Below are 18663 nucleotides of genomic sequence, written 5' to 3' on the forward strand. Positions count from 1 at the left end.
CCATAACCTTGAACTATGCCATACATAAAGAAAGCTTAAGAAATTTATCCAAGAAATGGAAATAAACATGCCAATGGCCTGGGAACTTTCCTGCTTTAAACCCCATTGAAAATCTATAGATTATAATCAAGGGGTAGGGCACCAAGTATTTATTAAGCAACTCTTAGCACTTTACAAATATTATCTTATTGATCAAAACTATATTTCTGAGATCCAGACTCTCAACCCTGAGATCCTTAGGGCTCATGCCATCTGATACAAATACTGCTTCCAACCCGGTCCAAACTATGTCCTTCCTCTATGACCATCCCTGGTTGAACTGTTCAATTCTGTAGGTCTTGTCAATAAACAATTAACTAGAAGCAGCACAGTGGATAGAGTGTCAGACCTAGTAAGGAAGACTTTTCTTCCTGAGTTCAAATCTAGCCTCAGATACTTACTAGCTTTGGGCCCCTGAGCAAGTCACTCATCCCTGTTCTTCTCAATTCTTCCACTGTAACATAAACTGGAGAAGGAAATAGCAAACCACTCCAGTATTTTTGCCAAGAAAAGTCCAAATGGGGTCACAAAGAATCTGACACAACTGAAATGACTGAACAACAATAACAAACACTTTGAAAAATAGACTGTCCAAGGTATATTTAATAGCCAATGTGACTTATGGTTTCATAATGAAGAATTAAAGACATGTCAAAATCTTGCATACTCATGTAAAACAAGTGATTTTTCGCAAAGCAAGGACATATTACATATTAAGCTTTTAAAAGATGGGAAATGTTATATGTCATTAAATGTAATAGTCTTACTTCATCCCAGTTAATTCACATATTATGGTATCACAGCCCAAAATCTTTTAAGAAGGCAACAATGAGAGCTAAGACATTTTAAGATAGAATAGATTCTAACAGAAGTTATGCAAAGAAAAGCACACTTTAGCCCAGATGTGTCAAACTCAGGCAGGAGACCCTGCCATGTGAGGCCTGCAAAACTCAGTGCAGCCAGAACCAGATTAAAATATAATTGAGAAATGTTTAACAAAATAAAAATGCAATAAAATATAGATAATGTTAATTTGGGGTTTTCTAAGTCAATATTGCTACTGGCTGGCATTGGTTTGTATTTGAGTCTGACACCATTGCTCTGGCCCGCAATCCCAGAGGCTATTACATTTGTCCCTCAGGTTTCTAGAATAACCCGAGGGGTTGGGAGGATCTTTCCTCCGATTCTATCAACTTCAGCCCCCAATCGATTTTATTCCCCTCCTTGTTAGCCATCAATGACCTAGGCCCTTGTTCCATTTAACTACTTATCATCAATTAGCTTTTAGAAAGGGATATTTATTTTGAAGATGTAACAATAACAAAAGTGCCAATATTTCCCCAACACCTCAGGAGTATACTCTCCCCTATCCCACCTCAGTCTCTGAGGTGAGTTGGCTCAAACTTAACTCAGTTTCTATATAACATTGATCCAATCAAGTTCCAGATTCAGCATGATTCTAGATGAGTTCTTGTCTCAATCACCATTGGCCTGGATTCTGAATGTCACTCCCAAAGGTCACACTTTACTCCTCTGGGTATCGATGTTGAGCTGGATGCCAACTACCTTGTAGGATACTGGGATTCCCGTACAGGACTCCTGGACACTCATTCTCCTGACCTTTTGAAACTGACAAGGTCCCGGTCCCCAATTCCTTTCCCTAGAATAAAAAAGAACAAACATAGAAGCCAAGCACTAAGGCCCATGTCATAGAGCCACATATCGGTCTCAGTGGGGAGATCCCACAGCCTATCTATCCCTTTACAGTGTCCTCTCTCACTGCATAATGTCAGCAGAGTCATACAGTAGCCAAAAGAAAACAGCTCATCAATAATGCCTTTTGGAAGGCACCCACTGCTACAGTTATGCAGCAAATCAATAATAATAGCTAACATTTACAGAAGACTTACTATGTGGCAGCCACTGTCCTAAGGCACTTTATAAATATTATTTCATTTGATCCTCACAACAACCCTGCAAAGTAGGTGGTATCATAACCCCCATTTTACAGATGAGGAAACTAAGGCAAACAGTGGTTCAGCGATTTGCCCAGGGTCACACAGCCAGTAAATATCTGAGGCTGGATTTGAACTCAGATCTTCCTGACTCCAGGCCCAGGACTCTATCCACTAAGACCCCTAGCTGCCTCCTAACCACGTGGTTAGCAGACTGGAACCAGTTATGGAATGTCAACATATGCTCAAGTTTCTCGAAGGCACTTCCAAGGCACATGAACACAATTCTCTTGGAAGCAGGCTCTCAAGTCTTTACACATGGTGGGGATGACATCAGAGCCACTCTGAGCATGTGCTAGTCTGTTACATATCCATGTACACAAGCCTTAACTCTAGCCACCACCCCACCCTGCTGCCAGCAAACCCTTAAAAATAAGCTCACTCATAAAAGAAATGACAAGCTGTTCTGGACACAGATCCTTCGGGAGAACCACAAAGAGCAAGTTGGATGAATGATGAGTGTTGTTTGAAGGGCTGACGTTGGCCAACTGTGGCTTTTGGTAAAAACAGGATGAAAAGAATCTCTCTGCTTTAAAGTCTTCCCATCCTCCTCCAGAGCAGAGCACAGGGACTCTGCTGGAGCTAGACGCCTTGGTGTCCAGGAGTAGAGGTTGCTAGTCAATCAACACCATGGGTTTATAAGCTAAAGAGGAGATAGCCCACAGAGGCCCCAGGACTAGGAACCTTGCCTGGGCCACTCCCAAGACAGCTGAAGAACCCAGGGATAGGAAGGAAGCTTGAAAGGGTGAAGAAGAGAGGAGGAGGAGGAGGAAGAGTGTGGAGGAGTAGAGTGTCAAGAGATAAAAGTTTCTAAAATCTGAACGAAGAAAGGACAGGGCCTTAAGATCCTGGACCTCACACAGACACAAACACAGACCACCACACTACAGTCATTTTCTCCCAGACTTCTAACCTCCAAGACTCAAAGGATGAATTTCCCCGGAGCCCAGTTGGACAGAAGGAAAAAGCAACAGGGAAATATAAACCCATTAGCACCAAACTCCGCCTTTTTTGCAGACAACTTATCATACTGAAACTTCATGTTCCCCCCGTCCAAGACTGCCTCAGACAAGCCTCTATTCCCCAAGAGATTTATGTTGTGTCAGGAATCACTAAACATGAAAGGAGTGAATGGGCCTTGTTCAAAATCCAATTCTTTTATTAATCCTGCAAAACCATTCTACAGAGGCAGCATGCTAAAGGGGAGAAACCAACGGACTTGCACATAAGAGACCTAAGTTTGAATCCCAGCTCAATCCCATATTAGCTATGTAACCTTGAGCAAATCTCTTCTCAAAGGCTCAGTGTCTTCATCTGTAAAATGAGGAGGTTGAACTAATGATCTCTACAGTCCCTTCTGGCTCTGAACATACAATTCTGTGGGCCAACTCTACCACTTATTAGCTAGGCCATAGTGTTCTTATATACCACATAGTCAATCAACCGATCAAGCATTTATTAAGCATCCACAATGTGCCAGGCACTGTGCTAAGCACCAGGGTACCAAAAAATGGGCAAAAGACAATCCCTGCCCTCAAAAAAAGGAGTTTACATTTAAATCTAGTCAGTGTGGAAATGGCCTGTGCTTTCCAGAGTGGCAGCATCAAAAGTGCAGTGTCTATTGACGCCAAATAATGTAACTCTTCTCAGTCACTGTCACATCACCTTCTGCTGTCAGAGGGTCTATTGCTTGGAACTCCCATTGTTGATCTCTGAACCAGTCTTCCTTCTCTACTTTTCTTTTGCTTTTTCCTCTCTGACTTTCTTCTTTTTATTCTCAGTCCCACCATACCCCCCTCATTGACCTCTAGGGAATTTTCTACTGGCCACAGAATAAAATCCAAATTCCTTCATCAGACTGGCATTCAAGGTCTACCTCAGTCTGATACCATCCTACCTTTACAGACATATTTCACATTAATTGCCCTCACATCATACACTGAATAACTTGCCACCTTTGTATACATTCTGAGTTCTCTTACCATAGGATCTTTGCTCACACTATTCTATATGTCTGAAATGCCACACTCTCATCTATTGAAATGCTAATCATCCTGAACGCAAATCGAAGCATACCATTTTTCACTTCCTTTATGTTTTCCACGGTTTTCTTTCTTTTGGTCTGTCTTCTTTCACAACATGACTAATATCTCGGAGATATGTTTTACATGATTGCACATATATTACCTATATCAAATTGTTTACTATCTCAAGCAGGAAAAGGTGAGGAAAGGAGGGAGGGAAAAAATTGGGAACTGAAAAAAAAATTTGATGCATGTTAAAAATTGTCTTTACAAGTAAATAGGAAAAAATTAAATATTATTTTTAAAAAGAAATAACCAGCCATTTCAAAGCCCAAAGAAGAACAGAAGAGGCATTTTTGTAAATGCTACTCTTTCTTTAAAATTGAGTTCAAATAGTACCTCTTTCACGAAGCCTTCTCCAAACCTTCCCATCAGAAATTATTTTTCTGTCTTCTGGCCTGGGTAGTGCTTTATATACAGAAATAGCTCAGCAGATAAATTCTTGGATGTGGAATCAGGATAGGCCTGAGTTTAAATCCTGTCTCAGATACTTACTAGTTGTATGACCCTGGGTAAGGCACTTAACTTCTATCTACCTCAGTTTCTTATCTTTAAAAAGGGAATAATAACAGAAGCTGCCTCCCAGGATTATTGTGAGGAGAAAATGAGATCATATTTGTAAAATGCTTTGCAAACTTTAAAGCACTGTATAGATGCTACCTAGTATTGTTACTATGCCCAGTTCTCTAAGCTTAGTATTCAAGTTATTTTTAGATATTCTAAATATATCTAAAAAATATGTATATTCTTTCATAGAATTGCTATCCCTTGAGGACAGGTACTATATCCTAATTCCCTTTGTTTCTTCTCTAGCTCCTAACCCAGTGCTCCTCAGGTACTCCCTCCATAGGGGCACCCATGTGCCCACTTATGCCTCCTCATCTCTTGAGCTCCTGGTGCACGTTTTGTAATAAAACCCCCATGAAGGCCCTAGCTAAAAAGTGGGGGTCTTCTTCTAAATCTTTTTACATTCTACGGATACCAGGCCGACCACTCATCATCCCTCTTGCTCAATACATGATCCCCCCACCTCCTTTTCCGATTACATCCTTATGCTACTTCCTGTGTGTAAGTGATTGCTGGAAATATGAAACAGCCTGCTTCACCTCCGTCATGCTTCTCCCAAAAAAGCGGAGAGATGCTCTGCACAAGGGCAACTCTCTGCTATCCCGTCGAGAGCACTCAGTTTGGATCTCTCTCAGATATTGACTAGCTGCGTGACCCTGGAGAAGTCACTTAACCTCTCTCTGCTTCAGTTTCTTCCCCTGAAGATGAGGATAATAATAGCACCTAACTCAGTGAGGATCAAACAAGATAGCACCGGTAAAGTGCTTTGTAAACCTGAAAGCACTATTTAAATGTGGGTTATTATTACTATTATCATAGTACTCCTAGTAGTAGTTGTTGTTCAATCATTTCCAACTTTTCATGACCCCACTGACCATAGCATGCCAATATTGTCCATGGGGTTTTCTTGGAAAAGGTACTGGAGTGGTTTGCCTTTTCCTTCTCCAGCTCATTTTACAGATAAGGAACTGAGGCAAACAGGGTTGAGTGACTTGCCCAGGGTCACACAGCGAATAAGTGTCTGAAGCTGAATTTGAACTCAGGTCTTCCTGACCTGAGGCCCAGTGCTCAATTCACTGAACCATCTAGCTATAGTAGCAGCAGCAGCAACTCAATAAAATATTTGTTGAATTGGATTGCTCATATCTGCCCCTTCTCTTCCTGCTCTCTGCTTTTTTTCATTGTTTTCTGATTGGGGGGTGTTTTTGATTTAGTTTGGTTGTTTTGGGGGGGGTTGTTTGTTTTTGTGGTTTTTTAGATTGAGCTGAAAGTTACCTCAGGGATCATCTAGCCCAACTCTATTTTGTTTTTAATTCTTTTCATTGATGCCTTTTGTCCTTACACTGCAGGCATTCCAACTCTCCACCTCCCCCTTCACTGAACCCTCCCTTGTGACAAAGAAAAACAATTATGAAAAAGCACCAAACGCAGTGAACACATTAGACAATGTAGACAGTATTCAGCCCCTGTCACTGCCCGGCCTTCTCTTGCAACTTTTTTTGTTTCTCATCTCTCCTATCTCCCATTGCTTTCCCCATGTTCTTTGGCTCTCCCTCAGAAACACTGCCAATCACTCTGAATCACCAAATCTCATCCATAGGGAAGAAACTTACTGGCCAATTGAGCCCACCTGTAACTGAGTAAGAGTTAACCTCTACATGATCCTGTAATACATCGTCATCCAATCTTTAATTCTGGGCACCTCGTAAGGGAACTCTCTACCCTGGGAGGCAACCCATTTTACTTTCCTTCTAGATGCTTAAACAATTGTGGCATATCCAGTATAACCGAGGAGGCTGACTCTATTTAGCCATATTCATGAGTTGCTGGATATTCAAGAGCTGCTTCAGTATCATAAGTTGTTTCTATCTACTTCTGAGTCTAGAGTCTCCAGTTGTGAAGGATGCCTAAGCATTCTAGAAGGTTGGATATCAAATAGTTGAGGCTGCATTATGCCAAGGAGGTATATAGGAATAATGCGTAAACCATGACCCAGCATCCCAATGATCTGAGCCTGCAAAGGACAAGTTCAATCTCAGGAGTAAGTCTCCAAAATCATTTTGTTTTGGTTCATAATGCCCCTTGCCTAAAAACATCTCAGAATATAACTAATATCAAGTTCTAGATATATGTCGGGAAAAAAGTTCTCACCTCCCATCCAAACACTCAAAGTGAGAAGACACAAATCAGGTATAGGAGAGCCTTTGGCTACTCCACAGAAAATGCAGAAATCGTCTAGATGATTCACCATAGTGTAAAGTTAATAAATTTCCCCTCTCTTCTCCAGTGAATCCTACCTTATTCCAGATATAAATGTCTTATGTCTCCAAGAAGCTAATGCTACTCAGGAACTCTCACCCTCTCTGCCTCTAGAAGGCTGAATTTTGAGATCCACTTCTTTCTCTAAGAGGTAGTCACTGCCCAAGAATTCCTTCTCTCTCTCTAGATGGCTGAGGCCCATAATTCTCAAACATGGATTGCTAGTGAGGCAATCCTAAGGCTAGTGCTGCCTAGGAATACCTTGTCTTTCTCAATAAGGCTAAATTCCAGATTGCACTGGCCAGGAACTTTCTCATCTTCAGTCTAGGAGACCAAGGTTCAGAAAGTCTTGACACTCCTCCAGAAATCTAGGGTTCAGAACCTCCCACCACTCAAATCACAAAGGCCCCCCAACTCCACAACTGCCATGTGGTGAGGAGCGTATGTACCTCTCCTACTGCTTGTTCAGGGATGGGCCCAGGCACTCAGAGTCCAGGAACTTGAAGTCCAAGAATTTCTCTTGGCTGCCTCGGTAAAAGCATATGGTACTTCCTAGTATTCTTGCCCAAGTAACCATAAGCAACTGGGGTATGGGTAGTGAGCAGGGCTTCTAATTCTGTTATTTTTTTATTCTTTTCTTCAAAAGGGGGAAGCGTGCAAAAAAAAAAAAAAAGACAATGTTGTTGATGAAGATTCCCTTTTACAGGACAGCACAAAGTGATGCCTCTTCCAACAACAGGCCCAGCCAACCAGTTCATCTCCAATGGCTCCATACTGTCGAAACAGTATGGTGGAAAGAAACATTAAAGTTGGAATCACATGACCTAGGTTCAAATCTCAGCTCTACTATTTGTGACGATATTTGGAAAAGTCAATTAACCTGTCTGGGCTTTGGGTCTTCGTCATCTTTAAAATGGAAGGAAGGAAAGGAGGACTAGACGACCTCTAACATAGCTTCATGCTGCAAATCTACAAATCATTTGAAACATTTAGTCCTAATTCTGTCCTCAGGCCATGATTATTCTCAGTGGTTCTCAGCAGTTTACTCTCAAGCCAAGAAACTAGTATATAGTTTTAAATCTATTAGAAGGATATGTCACTTTCAGATTTCAGTTGGGAAAGTTATATTATTAAAAAAAAAACTAAGAAAATCAGCCTGAAGAGACAACACACTTATTAAAGGAAAAGTCTGTTTCAGTGTCTTGTTTTCAGGCTGCTAATTTGAATATGACCTTGAAGAGAACTTTGAAGTTAGTTACTAGGGAACACTGAACTCCAAAACTCTTTTGTGATAAGTAGACAAATGTATATTTCCTAGTTATGGCTCAGTCAGCAAAAAATGAGAATTTAACCACCATAACTTAGAATAATGTCTCTCACCAGCTCCAAACTAGAAATATTGGTGTTAAGGAAAAAACATCAGGGCCTGGCAAAAGAGAGGATATACCATATACTTATGTGTGTGCTGATAAAAGTTTAACAATCAGCTCTTCGGGGGGGGAGGATGTATGCACAACACACTTTAAAGTTTAATCAGCATTATCAACATCTTATCCATTACTTTCTTAAGTCTAGACTATCTCCAAACCAATAAATCAAGCCCTGAGTTGTAGCATTTACCAATTTTCAAGGGAAATTTAACAACTGGCTCTTGGTTTGAGCTGGCTACAGGACATCTTTTGCTATACCTCTCTACACTGTCATCTGCCGCTTGGGAGATAGGAACTCCTCAGAGTCCAGCCAAGGAAGCAGAACTGTAAGAGCTCTTGCAATTCTCAGACTAAGGGTCTCTCCTGTTACCTATCTGCTACCCTATCAGGAAAGACCCACCACATTGATGGAGAGGATCATGCACTGGAGCCATGCAGCTGAGTAGCAGCATGGCAGCTCAGCTAAGAATCAGCCCAGGTTAGCAGTGTGTAGAGCCACCCATACAACATCGATGCACCATGCCTACCAGCGAATTTGTGAGGTCAGTCTTCAAGAAAATGCATCAAAGCCCACAGCTCCAGAGTTGTGATTTGCCCTGGTCATAGGCATTCCCCACACATGTGCCTCACTGCCATGATATTTTAAAATTATACCCACCCACCCTGATGGACACTGTGTAGAAAGTTCTTCCAATATCAGATCCTCAAATGATATAGTTTTCAGATCCTCTGTGGTCCTAGACACTCTATCCTTGAAGCTCTCTAGTTTGTCAGCATCCTTTTTAAAATGTGGCACAAAGAATAAATCTATTCTCAATAAAATATTTCAGGTGAAATCTGACCAGGACAATGAGACTATTACCACTTTTATCCTGAACACTATATACCCATTAGTTTAGGCTACCTTCTTTTGGCTGCCATGCCAAACTGTGGACTTTAATTTGTGGCCAAGCAAAACCTCAGTTTTGTATATTTTCCCCAGACAAACTGCTGTCTAGTCACATCTCCCACATCATAGGATCAGAGAATTGTGCTATTGATTTTTTAGACCTAAGTCAGATTTTCCATTTATTGTTTTTGATAAATTTCATTTTGTTAAATTTGGTCTGTTAAGTAAATTTAGATGCAGATTCTGCCATCCAAGAAATTAGCTGCCCCTCCTAGCTTTGGGTCACCTAGCACATAGTAAGTGCTTAACGAATGCTTTTTCATTCATTCATTTCATCTATCCATCCATCCACAGATTTGATGATTGTTCCATTAGTATCTCCTTTCAAATTAAGTCAGATCCAGTCTAAAGGACTACTGGAAATAGTGAATGCAATCAGGGCTAAAGAATGATCCCAGTAGCATTCCAGTAAAGAGATCCCTCCAGATTGACATCAATGCATTTATCAATACATTTGGGGTTCAACTATTCGACCAGCTATGAATCCACCTAATGGTATTTGCATCCATCTCACATTTCTCCATCTTGTCCACAAGGATATTTTGAGAGATCTTGTCAAACACCTTGCTGAAATACAGAAATGCTAATATTGTAATGCTACAGCATTTACCTAATCTTACCGTGTCCCTGCTGGGAAAAAAAAAAGAATGCTGCTTCAGTGGTATAAAGAAATCTACTCACAAAAAAATTACCAATCTACCCAAATTTCTATAGCTTTTCCCCTGTCCTCCTTTTGCTTCTTCCTGCCCATGCTCATCACAGGTACAATTTAGGGCCAAGCAAAGCTGAAGCAGAGAAAAACAGAATCAGTGAGGAGGAAGTTTCCATTGCCATTGAATTTTGTAAGATCTTTGGGATCTTGTGAACATGGCAGATGCCTCTGAAGCCACTGCAAAGTGATACAAGCTGATCTGGACCACCATTAATGCAAAGCCTGAGTACAAAGAGCAGGGCTAGAGAATAAGGGCTATGCTGGCAAATAGCCAGAGAGAAGATATGTCATACTGGGGCCCTGATAGGAGGAAAAAATGGAAGAGGGGGGTATAGTCCCCATTACTCCCACCCAGGGAGAGCAGAGGAGCAATGTATGTGGTATAGATAATTTTCCTCCCAGATTCCCTATAATTTTGTTTCTGAAGGACTGACAGCAGGCCTGCCATCTCTTGCCAGAGCTATAAAATCTTATCCACCTCCCCTTCCAGTCACCAGGAGATCCCCTATTCAGGAATCCCCCCACTATTTCTAGGCATTTTCTCTCCCTGGATGACAATATATTGGCTTGTGTAAGCTCTTGTGTGTAGGAGTGGTATATGCCAAGGAAATATAGTCTCATGCCCTAAAAGTCTTCCTAACCTCCCCCCAATACACACACACACACACACACACACACACACACATACACATTTCAGTGTGTTTGCTGCCATCAGCAGAGCTCAAAGCAAGCTCATTTCCCCAAGGTTGTCACAACTTGACTTCCCAAATTGTACTAAAACAGAAAACAAACAGAAAAGTGAATCCACCCAAGCAAGATTCTCAGGAATGGTTTGGCAGGCATGAGCCACGCGCTAACCACTTCAAGCTGTCTTCAGACTTTTCTAGCTAAGCAATATGTACCCATAACCAGATGTGCCCTGATACTGGGAGAAGGGATCGTCGGCTTCTAGGGACAAGGATTCACAAAACAGGAAAATATTCATCAAGAGATACAGCTTGAAAATAGGCTTGATGCAGAGAAGCTGCCTCTGCCTTTCCTAGTGTGGCATGGCCTTAGTCAAGGACTTATTGTGCTTCTCCTGTTTCTTGGCCAGTAGGGGCTGCTGTTCACATTGGTCAAGGGCCCTTTGGCCACTGGAGAGAGTACCTGGAAGGGCCCCTTGGTTTCTGTAGGAATTTAGAGAAGTTATACCCTTCTAAGTCATATATATACACACACGCATACATATATATATATATATATACATATATATATATGTATATATACACATACATACATACATACATATATACATACACATACACACATACATGCATACATATATATACACACATACATATATGTATATATAAAGTTTTTCCAGTGGGAATGAAGATGATGTCAGAAATTTTGAGACCAGGGCTTCTGCCCAGTCTTTAGAGAGTGATAGTAATGAGGAGGCCAGGAGTCCAATCCATTTGGATTCCCTACTGAGTTCCCCCAATCAATCCAAATAAAGTACCCCCACCAAAGGTCACCGACAGCCAAGAAGCCTGATCTAAACCACGTAGACTTAATCTACCCTAGCATCAAAGGCAGCAGAAGGCCCTGCTTCTGTTCAAACAGCTATTGCCACAGACATCTCTTGGCTGCCATTACTACAAGTTTCATTGGGAACTCTTTGGCCTCAATCCCTGACTTTGCCCTTTGAACATCCTAGATACAACTCTAGACCTTTAGACAAAGGACTAGGCTGCTTTACTTTTACCAAGCTACCTGGCTTCATTTCTGACTATCACTGCCTGGCCCATAATGAATAACCCCTCACAGTCCATCATGACTACCGCAAGACTGTGAAGAACATAAACTGATACCAACATGGTCATCAGCCTATTTCTTCACAAAAACGGAGCCAGTCAATGAAGCGCAAGATAAGGAGAACAAGATTGCCACGAAGACACATAAAATCCCTTAGCACTAGTCCCAGGTAATGGTCAGACCATTTACAAGCTCTTCTCTGCTTCACTTCCAATGCCATGCCTCCAAGAACTTGCCTGAGCTCTAGTCGGCCAACTTCCACCTTATCTTGCATGGTTCCAGGCCAAACTGTATAGTCTCCACTGGGGTCACAGTCTCCACTTCCTCCCCACCAAAACCTTGGACTCTGGGTTCTATTAGGCCAGCTTTGGTTTCTTCTTGTTTGGATTCAGGCCTCCTTCACATTTCTGGATCATTTCTACAGACCAAGCTGCCATTTGAGTGCCCTCTCTCCTACCTTTTCCCTCCCTCTTTCTAGATCCCTTTATGCATGGTCTCACCTCATCAGAATATGAACCCCTTGTGGACAGAGACTATCTTGTTTGCTTAAATTTGTATCCCTGGAGCTGAACACAGTGTCTGGTACACAGTAAGCATTTAATAAATGTTTTATCTATATCTACCTCCCTAGCTCTCTATCTCAGTCCAGAGAATAAGATGAGGTTCCCAAGGGAAGCCAGCTGAAGGAAAGTCTGGATGCCTTGCAGGAGGATATCTGAGTTTCCCTACTTCCTCTCTTTCTGCCCTCCCTTCCCCCACCCCCACCATACTTATTCTGAGTACACAGAGAGGAGAAGAAAAAGCAGAGTGTTTATGACTAGTACACAATCTGGACCAGGGTGGGGAACCTGCAACCTCAGTGCCACATGTGACCCTCTAGGTCCTCAAGTAGGGCCCTCTGACTGAATCCAAACTTCACAAAACAAATCCCCTTAATAAAAGGATTTGTTCAGTAAAACTTGGATTCAATCAAAAGGCCACACCCAAGGACCTAAAAGGCTATATGTAGCCTCAAGCCCCCTGGTTCCCCACCCCTGAGGGACTGTCCTAGCTACTTCTCCAAGCAGCATCCCCTACCCCTCCATCTGTACGCACTGCCCACACAACTCTCAGCACCAATCCTTGTTCAGGGCTCCAGTCCTTAAAGAAGATGGGACTGGCCTCTCACCTCAGACCATTCTTTTGGGGCCTAACCACCTAACAGAGTCAGACCTCATCTTTCTTAGGTTGCAGACCCCTTTGCCTCCAGTTACAGAAAAGGATCCTTCCTCATTAAATCCCAGGCTGCAAGGCCTTTATTGCTAAGGCTCATGCTCAGACATACCAGAAGATAAGCAGAGTCAATGCCTTTCTTCTCTGAGAATCCTGGATTCCTGAAACGTGGTCTAAATCCTTCTTTGGACCTTAAGCCCTGGGACAGTAACAACTTGAGTAACTTCTTATTAGCTTCACATTTGTCAGCTTTAATCACCTGTTTCCTCTGGAGTCTCCCAGTTGTATTACATTCTTTGTTGCCTGGATGCCTGCCTGCTTGCACCAGAGACAGAATGGGTGTGTCTGTCACAATCAGGTGTGAATTGCTCACCTCTGGCAGGAGCCCACCCTCAGTCATTATTTTCCCATAATGAAACTCTCAGCAAGGCACAAACCCCTCCTTAAGCTAATACATGATTAGCCTTCACAATAGGACTGTAAATAGACTCCTAATTAACGGATTTGCTTAGAGTTATCCCCTGTTTGGGGACTGCAGCCTGATAATTGCAGGCTTTATAATGGTCAATCAATCAACTGAGCCCCTACATTACTGAGCACCTAATGGATGCCCAGCCCTCTGACTGGACTTGTGGGGGAGACAGAAGGAGAAAACACAATCCCTGGCCTCCAGGAGTTGTCAGATTAGCTGAAAATTTGGAGAACACCAGGCTGTCTAATTAAGTGCAAGATTGGGTGCTTGAGTTTTTTAAGCCTGTAGGAATTCAGAGGTCACTGCAGGATAGAGGAAGACTTTGAAGAAGGTGAGACTTATACTGAGCCTTGAAGGATGTGCAAGATTTTTGTGGGCCCCAGTGTTACTCTGCAGTTACATCCTTTCCCTCCCCAGTTAAGTCCTGGCATGAATGTGCTGGTGAAACTATTGCCTGACTCAATCCAGTGGAAGTCAACTTCCCTGTCTCTTAACTGGCATCCTCTTAAGCACCACATTGCAGCTGAAGCTGGTCTGGCTGCTCTATTAAGTGGCCCAGCTGTTGCCAGGGCTTCAGACAGCTCCCAGTCTGTCTGTCTGTCTCTGACTCTCTCTGTCTCTGTCTCTCTGTCCTGGTCTCTCTCGTTTCTGTCTCTTTCTGTCTCTCACTCTCTATCCCTCTCTGTTTCTGTCTCTGTCTATCTCTGTCTCTAAGTTTGGATCTCTCTTTTGCTGTCTCTCTGCCTCTGCTCTCTGTCTCTGTCTTTTTCTCTCTCTGTCTCTCTGTCTCTGTCTGTTTGTCTGTCTCTCTCTCTCTCATACACACACACACACACACACACACACACACACACATGCACACAATGTACAAAGAGATACTCAGACACAAAGCCTCTGAATACACAGCCAGACACAGAAATAGACAGATGCATCCTTGCCAGGACATGTAGATGGCTAAACAAACAATAATGTAGGGCAGGAACAGGCAATGGAGTGTTTGCATTAGGGACAGGACAAGGTAAAAGGCATTTGGCTATAGGAGATGAGGGTGAGGATAAGAAGAAGGAAGAGAATAAGCATTTATTAAATGTCTACTATATGCCAGGTACTGTCTAAGCACTCAACAATTATTACTGTCGAAACAAACCTGGGAAGTAGGTACTATTATTATCCTCATTTTATAGATGAGAAAACTGAGGCAAACAGGGCTAAATGACTTATCCACGGTTCATATAGTTAGTAAGTACCTGAGGCTGGATTTGAACTCAGGTCTTCCTGACTCCAGACCTGCTGTTTTGTCCACTACATCACCTAGCTGCCTTACATGGGCAGATGCGGTTTCAATCCTGCCTCAGGCACTTACTGTCTGTGGGATCCTGCGCGAGTCCCTTAACCACTCTCAGCCTTGGTTTCCTCATCTGTAAAATGGGCATAATAATACATCTACTTCATAAGGTTGCTGTGAGGATCAGATGAGACAGGATATATAAAGCATCTGACAAACCTTAAAGCGCTATATCAGTGAAAGCTTTTATTTTTAAGTAGGAGAGAAGTTTGCGGGGAGGGGAAGGGTTTGCTATGGACTATCAGCTCTCTTTGAAGTTTTTAACCAAATTCCTTATTGAGACCTTGTTAGAAAACCAACGGCAGCAAAAGAGGGGAGCTGGGCTTCTGCTGAAGCATCCTCTGTCCCAGAGGGTCAGCTGCCTGATGGCTCCGGCATCTTTCTTTCTCCTACAGAAATCTGTGGGCATGAGTCCAACCCAGTCCTAAAGCTATTCCCCTTTCACCATGCACACATATGCTGACCAAGTCTGCAGACACACAAATCCAGCCCCAGATTACCTGGTTTTATTTAGTTTCCATGTGCTATAATCCACCTTAGGAATGTGTCCATATGCATCTGAGCTGCTTTCAAAGGCCCAGATTCATTCAGCATTGCTGTCTTCCCCATGTTGTGACCCTAGGTCTCTGGGTCAGGGGCCCAGTGGGCTGGGATCATGGATGTGTGAAGGTGCAGCTGTAGACCAGAATTTGGTACTAATGGAGTCCTAGAAACAGTTATGGAACATATATAACTGCAAGAGAAAGAGAGAAATGCATAGTGTGGGAATCCTGAGACATTAATTTGAGTCCTAACCCTGCTTAACCCTACCTCGGTGACCATGGAAAAAGTCATTTAACTTCTCTGACCTCAGTTTCTTAATCTGTAAAATGGTGATGACATATTTGCACTATCTCACAGATGTGTTAGAAAGCCCTCAACTAAGGAAGCACTCAGTCATCTGCTAGCCATATGGTACATAGAATGCTGTACAGTTTCCTCATCTGCAAATTGGGAATAACAGCACCCACCTCACAGAGTTGTTGTAAGGCTCTAATGAGATAACATATCAAAGTGTTTTATGCAGAAATACTAGCTATTATTGTTGTTATTATTGTTATCACCCCTTGAAAGAGACATAGGGGGCAGCTAGGTGGCACGGTGGATAGAGCACCAGCCCTGAAGTCAGGAGGACCTGAGTTCAAATCGGCCTCAGACCAAACACTTGACACTTACTAGATATGTGACCCTGGGCAAGTCACTTAACCCCAATTGCCTAAAAGCAAAAAAAAAAAAAAATGAAAGAGACATAAATATGAGATATTCAGGAACTGTGGCGGCAGTGCCTCCAAATGTACCAGTGTGGTCGCAACCCTGTGTCAGGGTAAGTAAAGCCAGGAAGCTTATCCTAAACCAGCCCACCACCCACTGAAGCAGTGGTCCTTCAATCCATTCTGAATGGGATAATTGTGTACCCACCTTACAGAATTATTTAGGCTGCCTGGAGGCATTCCCAGGCCATGACAGGAATGTGAACCTTTCCCCAGAAGGTCCCCCAAAGCCCTCTGCAACCGCTGAGAACCAGCTATGCTGTCTCCATTTGCCTGTGTCGAATACACACAATTTCTAGTGCTTTCTGAAGAGATATATTGGAAAATTTAGGATAGAGTGGCAGGAGAGGTGAATCCACAGCAATCTTAGGGGAGAAGAAAAGGGAATAAGCATTTGTACAGCACCTACTATGTTCCAGGCACCACGTTAAGCACTTTACAAATTCGACCATTAGCACTTTTGTGTTAGCACCAGCAAGAAGCCTTTCCTGATTGCTCCCCAAGTCCCTGACCTACGGTGAGTGCTGGAGGGGAAACAACTACACATGACAGGAAGAGCATCAGATTCAGAATCCAAAGGCCAGAGGGTCAAGTCCCACTTCTGCCTCTTGTTCTCTGATTGTGTGATCTTGAGCAAGTTGCTTATTTCCCCTCTGGGGAGAATATGAGAGGATTCATGAGAATATAAAATTATCTGGGGAAGAAATCGCTAGAGAAATACCAGAAAAACTGGAAAAGAAACTGGTAGGAAATAGGTTTAGACCGAGTTCTTACACCATGTATGAAATAAACTCAAAGGACATATCAAACCTCAAGGTCATATTATTAAAAAATTAAGAGGAAACAAGACCAGATACTTTTGATAGTTTTAGCTAAAGGAAGAATTCTTAAGCAAATGAGATTGAAGCAATCACAAGATAAAATAGATATTTTCCATTACATGAAAATGAAAGGTTTTGTGAAACAAAATCAATGCAACTAAAATAAAAAGGCAAGCTGTTGGTTGAAAAAAAAAACTTTGCCCCAAATATTTCAGATAAAGTTCTGGTATTCAAGATATGTAGGGAACTAATACAAATATCAATCAACCAAGAAGTATTTATTAAGTACTTACATTCAGATGCTTTACTAGACACTGGGCATATAAGAAAAAGAATGAAATTATTTGCATTGCATAATACTAACAGCCATATGAAAGATTGTTCTGAAGTATTAATAATGAGAAAAATGCAAATCAAAACGGCTCTTTAGTTTCACTTCAGGCCCTTTTTTTGGAAAAAGATAACAAAAAATGAGAACTGTCAATATTAAGTATATGCGCATCCCCAGCACTGAGAACAGTGCCAGGGATACAGTAAGTACTTAATAAATGCTTGTTGCCATTGAAGGGCCTGTGAGAAGATGAACACATTAATTAATATGTTGTCGATTCGTATTGGCCATCCATTCTGAAAGGCAATTTGGAACTATGCTAAAAAAATCTGACTAAAATGTTCATATTTTTTGGCCCAGGGATCCCACTCTTAGGCATATACCCCAAAGAGGTCAAATATATAAAGAAAAGTACCTTATAACCAAAATATTCATAGCTGCACTTTTTTGTAGCAGAAAGCTGGAAACAAAATAGATGCCTATCCATTAGGGCATGGCTAACCAAAATGAAGCATGCAATGGCATGTTACTGCCTCATAAAAAATGATGAATATGAGGATTTCAGAGAAGCATGGGAAGACTGATGCAACATAACTGATGCAGAGAGAAGTACGCAGAATAAGGAGAACGATATCCACAAAGACCACACCAATGTGAGTGGAAAAAAAGCCAACAAAAAAGAAAATGAAAACTGAATTCCAGGTAACTTTAATGACCTAAGCTGGCCCCTAGAGATGAGAAAATGCACCTCCCTTCTTGGTAGAACTGAAGGACCATAACTGTGGAATATTGCACCTATTCTCAGACTTGGCTTGTGTATTTGTTAGCTTTACTGAGCTGCTCCCCCTCCCTGCCTTCTTTTGTATTCCTTGTTAGAAGGAATGTCTCTCTGGGTAGGAGAAAGAGTCATATTCAGAAATGAAGATGAGATATAAAAAACAAGATACCAATTAAGACTTTTAAAAGGAAAAAAAATATGAGAAGACTTAAAGAAGGTGATTTCAAGGTCTTTTCCATCTCCATATCCTGTAATTCTAAAATGCAACAGAGCGTAAGACATGATCCACATCATTCTACTTAGAATCGAATTGGAGAAAACACTTGAAATATTGACAATAGAAAATAGAGTACTATGAGTAGTGAGGGCAGCAAGTGTTCTTTGGAGGTGATTCTACAAATATACGTGGCCTTCTGTGGTCAAGAAAGACTTCATGAAGGAGGTGGAACAAGCTAGGTCTTAGGGCTGGATAAGATTTGAAGAGGAGACAGAAAAGGGCAGAGCATTCCAAGCAGGGAGAACACCATGGATCTAAAAGT

General features: G+C 42.0%; 1 long non-coding RNA gene across 1 annotated transcript in view; it reads right to left on the reverse strand.

Moving 5' to 3' along the window:
- Nucleotides 1-624: 624 nt before the first annotated feature.
- The window catches only part of LOC110218565 (uncharacterized), a 28734-nt gene continuing 10695 nt past the window's right edge, over nt 625-18663 (reverse strand). The window contains exons 4-5 of the long non-coding RNA XR_002327348.2: nt 15385-15617; nt 625-1699 (exon numbers count right to left, since the gene is read on the reverse strand). This is a non-coding gene — a long non-coding RNA (uncharacterized LOC110218565). The remainder of the gene's footprint in view (nt 1700-15384; nt 15618-18663) is intronic.

The sequence above is a fragment of the Phascolarctos cinereus genome, unplaced genomic scaffold (assembly GCF_003287225.1).
Source record: "Phascolarctos cinereus isolate Bilbo 61053 unplaced genomic scaffold, phaCin_HiC Scaffold_2;HRSCAF=192, whole genome shotgun sequence".
Classification (NCBI taxonomy): Eukaryota; Metazoa; Chordata; class Mammalia; order Diprotodontia; family Phascolarctidae; genus Phascolarctos; species Phascolarctos cinereus.